Genomic DNA, 7,773 nt, shown 5'->3' on the forward strand with positions numbered 1-7,773 from the left:
AAAAAATTTACTTTAATTTTAAGTTATTTTTATATTAATTTGTATAATAATATATGTTAAATAACACACAAATATATGCACACAGAAATGTATAATAATATATTAATTAGTTCATTTTTTCTATATTAATAGTTCATTTTTTGTGACGAAGGTCCTGACTTTTCTGAAATTCTTGTTTTTTTTTTTTGCAATAAAGTCGCGAAGTTTCATTTGTCGCTTTTTTATTTCCTTAAGCAAACGTCGGTAGCAGAAGATCGCATTCAAAACGCCTCGTTTCGCTTTTGCACTCCTTTCAAAATCTGCATCATTCGCTACAATTTGATTAACGATTTCGGTTACCTTACCAAACTCTTACTAAGGACATCTATCTGTAGAGAAATTTTTTGGGTTCTTCGTTTTCAGAATCACTATTTTGCAGTTCTACGTGGATTTTTTGTTCTGCCAGTTCTCGAAGGTCGTCGTTGATAAGACTATCACCAGAAACCTGCTGTAACTCCTCTATTTCCTGTTTGTCTATATCTCCTAGTCCTATATCGATTAGGTTGAGTTTGGTTAACCTAACAATACAGCAATAGACTCTTCTTGTTGAGAATTCTTGGATACCTTCAGCCATAACTTCTTCCACACTTCGTTCGTGCATTTATCAGTTAATTCTTGCCAAGCGAAGCCGATATTGCCTATGGCATCCATGATATTATTTTTCCAAAATTGCACCAAACATAGATTTAGGGAGAGTACACCTTTTTGCCATTTTTTTGCTGATTGGTTTGTGTTCGTAAATAATCGTATTATGTACGAATCTATAAAATGCTGTGATAATTTAAATCAGCGTACAGTACATTTTGAGGTTTTTTTTTTAGACTTCTAGCAGACAGCGTTATATCGAATCACCGTTAAGCGCAGTCTTACTAATCATATCTGAACATTCTAATAATACTCTGTTGGTTAAAAATTTTTCTATTACAATAAAACGAAAATCCTATTTTTACAAAAAAGCATATCTATATATATAATCGAGACGAGTTGATAAGGATAATAATAATAATAAGCGCAGAGCCCAAACGGTTACGAGTTGAAAGTTGAAATTTGGTACACAGTTAGGGTACGTCACGAAAACGCACACTAAGAAGGGGTTTTTCGAAATTCCCCCGGGGGGAAAGACAGGATTAAGATTTCGACAATGGAAGTGTTAAGTAACAATAGAAGTGTTAAGTAACAATGGAAGTGCTAATTAACAATGAAAGTGTTAAGAATAGAAGTGTCAACAATGGACATGTCAACAATGGAAGTGTTACGTAACAATGGAATTGCTAAGAGAAAGTGACGTGCAAGACGCAGATGCGGTTTTTGTCGTTTTTGCGGGAAATTGAACATAATTTTAGACCCATCTAAAAATTCTGTAATTAGTCTAGAAACAGGGGGACCTAATTCCTGTATTCTTTGAAAACAAGTAAGATTGACTATAACGTAATAATCTTAATCTTCGCTATCGTTACTTTTTGCCCGAGCAACGCCGGGCCTATCTGCTAGTATACTTAATAAATGAGTAGAATTAAGAAATAAGTGAAATTATTTGATTTTCTTATATCTTTAGTTATATCAGGATATTGTTATAAAATCGTATAATAACATCTTGATAAAACTGTAGCGGTTTTAATACGCTTAATCGAAATAAATAGTATGCAATAAAAACGTTTAAAACAATTTTTAGTAATAATAAGTTAAATTATCATTAAATAAATTATATATTTTTCAATTTCCCCTTCGAGAATATAGGATTCCCCACGAAGTTTTTCCATTAATACCTCGTCTCCGTTTTCCCCAGATGACTTGAAAAAATGTCCATTTTTGGGAATTCCTCAATTTGACAACCAGTACAAAGAATAGACTAAAGAAGAAAATCGGGATTTTCTTAACCACTGAGAGTTAGGGAATGCGGTGGGCAATCTATCTAATCTGCCCTAGTTTTCAGTTTTTAAACTTTTCTAATAAAGTTCCGGCTGAATGTCCGACCGGTCCTACCGTTCTGGGAAATCCGGGAACAAATCCAGGTAGATCGAAAATTCCAGGAATTTTTCGGTGGTGGGCTGTCCCGGATATGTTGAATTTCGTCTCTTACGATCCCTCACCTCAACCCATTATGAGTATGGCCAAAATCATAGTTATCTAATCCTATTCAATCCTAGCCAAAATCATAATCTTTTAATCAGAGCCATTATGACCATTATGATTAAAAGCCTCTTAGTGTCCCTAGCTAGGAGTAAAAAAAACAACAACAAAAAATATTCGGCCATGAGTTTACCGTCCGAAAAATCTTATTGCTTTTGCAACCTGTACTGGACAACTACTTATAGTATAAACTAGCTTCTAACAGTCTAAATTAATGATGACCAAGCTGCTGAACCAAATCCGCCCCACTAATATATTTGACGCATTACTTAAAATGATAGAAATAGGTTAATATTTAATAGGCCTATTAGAACGGTCGTCCGGATGGCCGAGCAGTTAAGATGGTCGTCTACCACTCTGTAGGACTCGGAATCGAATCTAAACAGGTCGAAAAATCCTCAGGAATTTTTCTGATGATGGTGCTTAAGGGCGGAAAAAGTTAAAAATACCAAGGAAAAAAACAAGGCTTATTGGAATATATAAAATTGTAGCCAGTCTGTCTCCGTATTGCTTACGCCTACACAATTTGGCCCGTTTATCGGAAAGTTTCGGTATCACTATAAACGGATCCGTTTTATTAAACAAAATCATGCAGCGGAAAACTGCCGGTAAAACTGAACTATCTATGCTGTAGCTGTATGTCACACAGCATTTTTTATTCTTTTTGCCCTGAACTAAGAGGATACTAAGATCGTCATTTTTCCATACTCATTATAACTCATTCTGCCAGACTTATAATAAAGCGAACTGGTAGTGAGAAACGGCCACACATATCGAAGAATTTCCTTCTATGAAAGATTATTGTAGTTGCTGGCCCAGTTTTGATCTTGGGTTCCACAGAGAGACTGACGCCTTAGGCAGGCATGCAAAAACGAACATTTCCGTTAAGGTAACGATTTTAGTTAGACGAAGTGTATAAAATTTTAACCGTATCCTCCGATATTCGATATCTATTGATGTCATCTATCAGCGGCTATTATTTCTATTCCTTCAACACCGCCAAACTGAATCTTTAACTAATAGCATTAACGTTTACTTTTTCGAATTTGCCAATGGCAGTCGATCGCACAAGTAATGGATAGTTTAACTGTGTTCGAGTCTTAAGGTACAATACGCTGGATGTAAGAGTGAAAACACGTGCGACTAAATATAAATATCCATATCCAGATGGCACAAAGCGCTGATTAGTCAGCTGAATGACGTCAACCCACCGAAGTATAGATTATATTTTGTGGTCGTCAGAACGAATCATGACGAAATAGATTATTTTTTTTTTAGTTGTCGTAATATGGAGTGAGTTTAAAGTGAAAATACAGCTGATTATTTTTTTTGAAAATTTAACTTCATACTTGATCTTTATGCACCTCTGAACCAAATCGTACACAATAGATCATTTTAATAGTGCGATTAGTGTTTTAAATTTACGTGCACAGATAATAAATAACAGAAAATTTATACTTTGTTACAGATATTATTCATAAAAAGTTCGAGAAAGGATGAAATTTATAATTAAGATAAGTTAGAATATTCTTTGAATTTGTCATATGCATTTAATATAATTAGTAGTGATGTAACGAATATTCGGTTACTATTCGGTATTCGGCCTATTCTTCACTATTCGGCCGAATACCGAATATTTAAAAACAGGAGTTATAAACAACAAAAACACAGTAAATTAATCATTTTGGTATTTAGAGTTAATGTTATAGAGTTAGTGTTGTTTGTTTATATTTATTTATAACTTGTAACATGCACAAAATAAAAAAGAAAATAATATTAGTCACATGTATTCACAATTTATAATTACAAAGATCAGCACACGTACACGTCTATCGTTGGAGAATCCTCGCACATCTGAGGGTCTGACCCTGCCTATCCTTCTTTTTAAGCGCTCGTCTTTGCTCTTCCCTTTCTCTTTCCTCTATCGCTCTAATCCATGTATGCCTGTGCATACATCATAATACGCGCTCACGATACTTTCGATTCGTCACTTTTCCGTCGTAGAGTTCCCATTTTACAATTACGTGACTCAGCCTGGTGATAACGGAGAAAAGAGACAGATAGGACGTCGATATAAGTCACAGTTATGATTTCACAGATTCGAGACAGCTTGATAGCCCGAACGGCCCCAGGCTTTCGCCCGTGCACGCTAAGTGACTTTCATTACAAGCATTTAGCTTTCCGAAGTCTATGACAACAATTGTTTGGCATTGACGGCCGCGAATTTCGCGCCAATAAGCTGTTTCGACTCGTTCGATTATGTTATCGACTCAATTTCATATTTATTTTCACATTTTCACTTCGCGGTCCTTCTCTGTTCTTTCTCCGTTATTTACACGTGTAGGACATTTCATTGTTATCCACATTTGATATCATCATTTATCACATACTGCCATGACGCTCGTGTCTGTCCGCTTCAACTGTCAAGAATTAACGCGATTGGCGAAGCGTAGTGACAGCGGGCCAATAGAGAGCGGGGTCCTTGCCATAATGCGGTTTGCGCGCCAATTTTCGTACGTGCGATAATCGAGCCGAATAGTTTGGCCGAATATTCGGTATTCGGCCTGAGGCCGAATATACTATTTCGTTACTCGTTACAACACTAATAATTAGATGAAACAATAAAATTAACTAAGTTTTTTATACCTCTATCGTGGATATATATGTAAATATCTATTTTCTATCGTGGATATATATGTAAATATGTTTAATCAAATTTATGTGACCATTTTTCAAATTAAAAGTATAGAATTCTTGTATAAATTATTTAACAATCAATAATACTGTAAGTATTTAAATTCCTTTGAATATAATAGTTATATATGTTTTAAATAAGAATTTCCATGCATTTCATCGTGGAAATTGTTTATCAATGTGTCAGGAAAAAGTAATGTTACATTTGTACTGTAATGTTTTCATAGTAAACTATTTTTTTAACCCTTTTTATTTTTTGTTAAAACCATAATAATATTACTATACTAATGAATAACTGTTTTTAGATGCATTGTATGTGCTGTATACCTGGTTGCATAGAAAAATATATATCCAGTGTCTATATTTAAGTTTTCACAGGATTTGATTTGAAAAGCAAGCCAATGGATTAGGGAATTTGTAGAAAAAATAACTTATTATTTAATGTTTTAACAATTATGCATTAAAAACTATGAATTATGCTTAGGTGAAAATATATATTAAATTGTTAACTAATCTGCATTTCCACTTAGCATATTCTGTTGTAATATATAACATTAAATACAAGTTTCTGTAAGGTGAAAAATACTGTATTGTCTAATAAAGAATGTAAAAAAAGTTAATTTGCAATTTATATTTGTTGTTTTTTTTATTTTATCATTAAAGTAAATGTACAAAAAAAGCTTAAAAAAATACAAAACAGATAAAAGTTTACTTCTTGATGTTTAAAAATGCCTCAGCATTAAAATCTTTGATATCACGTAACTTAGTTTAATGTTAATGTGGTCTTTGTGTTGTAAGGACAATTATAATTATCAACACTTTTGTACCACACTTTTCTTAAGAAACACTAACAGATTCTTTTATTTATGGATCCCAATTGATTCATATACAATCTTTACAACGTGATGGGTACAAGAAATCGCGGGGTGACGTTAACTTGGCGCGTGACAATACGTATCTTCTATTACGCGTGATAAAGTCTAACTTAACCTAACTTAAACCTAGCTTAATACTAAGGAAAATATAAGGATAGGATAGCAAGAAGGAAAAGAGAAGGAAGAAACAACTTCACCCGGGACTTTCCTCGTTCTTTCCGATATAATTTAGCGCTTTAGGTCGGGTCTTTTTTTTTATTGGCACTCTCTTCCCAACTCTTACTGTGTTCTCGGATCTGCTTCCTTAGTGAAGTAAAGTGTCTTCAGTTTTCCTGTCGTTGGGCCTTCAGCCGTGGTGATTCTGATTCTCTCCAGTCCGTCGCTTGACCCTCCGAGAAGTCTCTCTTTCTTCGGCACTCAGTCAAGTCCGGAGTTCACCTCGACACGTCTTATTCTCCTCGTGTCTCCCTCGATTCTGTCTTTTCTTACTTTTCGCCGTCCCCTCTACACACCCTTCTTTGTTCCCCTGTTTTAGAGGGGGGTAATTTCCTGCTCTATTGTTCTTAGCGATTCACAGAATCGCTAATCCCCCCTAAAGGCTATAACGGTCATGGAATGTTCTAGAATGAACACACAAAGAAAATCGAAGAAATAGGGAAAGAATATTAGAACTAAAAATATGTATATACAAATAATAATAATAAAAAAAACGTATGCTGATATTGCCACCGGCCACATTAAAATTATTGCAAAATTTTCAATTAATGTCAATACACAAGAGTGTGTATTGACATTAATTGACATCAAGTATTAGATGAAATGTCTATAACTATTACATAATGTCTGCACGCTCTCACAACAACAACAACAACAACAATACGAAGTTTAGGCTGTCGATCAACATTTCCGATTTTAGTGTGTTGACGTCATTCAGCTGACCAATCAGCGCGTTGTGCCATATGGATATTTAGTCGGACGTGTGAAAACAAAGCGAACTTATGAATAAAAGTATATCAGTGGTAAGCAATTTTCTTGAAAAAAATGCCGAAAAATCGTCGCGCAATGAATTATCATAATCATATGACGATAAATAAAAAGGTGTTTTCATATTTTTTTTTTTTATTACGGTAAAGAAAAAATATAAAGTAGATTCATGTGAAAATAACTAAAGATTGTTCATAGTGGTTACCCATAAAATAGTGTTCGTTACACAAATATATCTACTTCAAACGATTATTAGAAATAATCATTTTTCTACATTTGTTTGTAAAAATAACAATTAAGGATTTACTTCCATAATTTGGCTGTTATTTGATTTAACTTAATGTGAAAATAAAACTTTTCCGAAGAATCTATAGCCCATCTTATACAGTATATACAGCATTTTCTTCTTCGTTTACAGTGTTCGCTGTAAAAATCACAGATAAAATATTTGGCTCATAAATCCTGCATATGCAATCAAATTAGAATTTTTGTAAAGTATATAACAGGTCTTAAATGTTTTTGGAAATTTTATACATTACTTTCCTTGGAAATAAAATAAAATTTAAATTTAAATATCATTGCAGGGAAAGTAATGTACAAAATTTCCCTGTATGTATATATGTTACTATGAAAGACCGAAATTAGAGAATGTCGATATTCTCCGGTGAATGTCGACACATACAAAATACGTAGGTGAAAGTCCGAATATTTGGTTATATTATTATACATTCGAACAATCGCCGGTGTATGTCGACAAGCACAGATAAGCTTTGGTGGAGGTCGAAACGACACCCGAGAAGCCGATGTCGACAGAGAGGCGACAGTCTATCGCCAAATATAAATAATTTGTGGATAGCCGGAGGTAGGACACGGTCGTACCATTTTTTCCGGCAACGGTTTGGTGGAAACTGCTCACTTTGTAACTGGATGGCGTTTTTGTTCTTTTGATCCCATGAGGTGGGGATCGGTTTGTCAGGTCGAGTGGCGGGGATCGTCGGTAAGGTGTCGGCGATATCCGAATAAAAGACACCATTAACAAATCAGTTCGTAA

Source organism: Centruroides sculpturatus, unplaced genomic scaffold (genome assembly GCF_000671375.1).
Source record: "Centruroides sculpturatus isolate CEXI.00-Female unplaced genomic scaffold, Cexi_2.0 scaffold227, whole genome shotgun sequence".
Lineage (NCBI taxonomy): Eukaryota > Metazoa > Arthropoda > Arachnida > Scorpiones > Buthidae > Centruroides > Centruroides sculpturatus.